The sequence below is a fragment of the Psammomys obesus genome, unplaced genomic scaffold (assembly GCF_907164565.1).
Source record: "Psammomys obesus unplaced genomic scaffold, mPsaObe1.curated_primary_1811, whole genome shotgun sequence".
In the NCBI taxonomy this organism is placed as follows: Eukaryota; Metazoa; Chordata; class Mammalia; order Rodentia; family Muridae; genus Psammomys; species Psammomys obesus.
In genome coordinates, this window is record NW_026596117.1 from 22,719,248 (window position 1) to 22,720,408 (window position 1,161).

Sequence of the window (1,161 nt, forward strand, 5' to 3'; positions counted from 1 at the left end):
CCGTCTCCGGAAATGGCCGCTCTCGATAACGTGTGTGACTGTCCCTTTCACTCGCTGTGACACCTTCAGGGTTGCTCCGGGCGACAGTCCCGGGGCGGAGAGGCTGAGCGCTTGTGTCAACACTGCTCTTGCTCTGTGGGGGACGCCTGCCTGCTCACACTAACAGGTGTGCACAGAGACCTTGGCAATTCCGCCCCTTCCGGCCGGGGGGCGACGGCGAGCTGGGGTGCGGGGTGGCGTGCCGGGGCGCCGCCGCTCCTCTATGGCGGGGGGACAAAGCGCCGGCGCCACCCCTCCAGGCCGGCCGGCGGCCGTCGGGTGGGTTTCCGTCCCCGGCCCCCTGCCCCAGCCCGGGGCGTCCAGGACCTGCCGGATCCACCGGGTCCTCCTGGGGAAAGACTCCATCGTGTGGACGCGGATACTCCACCGTTAGGGTCCCTCTGGGGCGCACGCAGTGTGTGGGGCCGGGGCCAGCACGCCGGGGCGGGGCGGGCCGTGAGGGTCCTCTCCACTCTCAGCTCACGGTCCTGAACCGGGTCCCGGGGGAGCTGGGAGCTGGCCGCGCCACCCAGCAGGCAGGCCGGCCTCCTCCAGGGCCGCCCGCCTCTCCAGCGCCGGCCTCAGCCTTGCGCGTGGCGCTGGGGACTCGAACTCGGGTCCTCGCACTTGCGGAGCAGGCGTCCTGCCAGGTCCCCTCGCGGCTACGCGGTTTCCGTAGAGAGAGAGAAGTGGGGCTCACGCCCGAGCGAGCGTCTGAGCAGCTCAGCCCCGGAGCCACGCTCGCGCAGAGATGGGAAGGCCGTCTCCCGCGGAGCCCTCGCCGGTCACGGAGGCTGCCGTCCCTTTCGGTCTCGGGAAGGCGCCCACCGTGGCGCGGCGCCCGGGGCCACGCGTGACACTTCCCCTGGCCGGCCAGCAACTCCCCACCCGCCGGGCAACGCGCTGAGAGGCTGCGGGAGCACGGCGCCGCCAGGGGCGCTCGCTCCGGCGGGATGGCGCGGCCCCGGAGCGCGGCGCTCGAATTTCACCGCTTGGAAGAACAGGGGGGACGCGGGGTCTACCCCCAGACGGGCACGGCTGCAGGGGTGCAGGTGAAGTTCAGGCCGCTTCCGCCTGTGTGTGTGTGTGTGTGTGTGTGTGTGTGTGTGTGTGTGTGTGTGT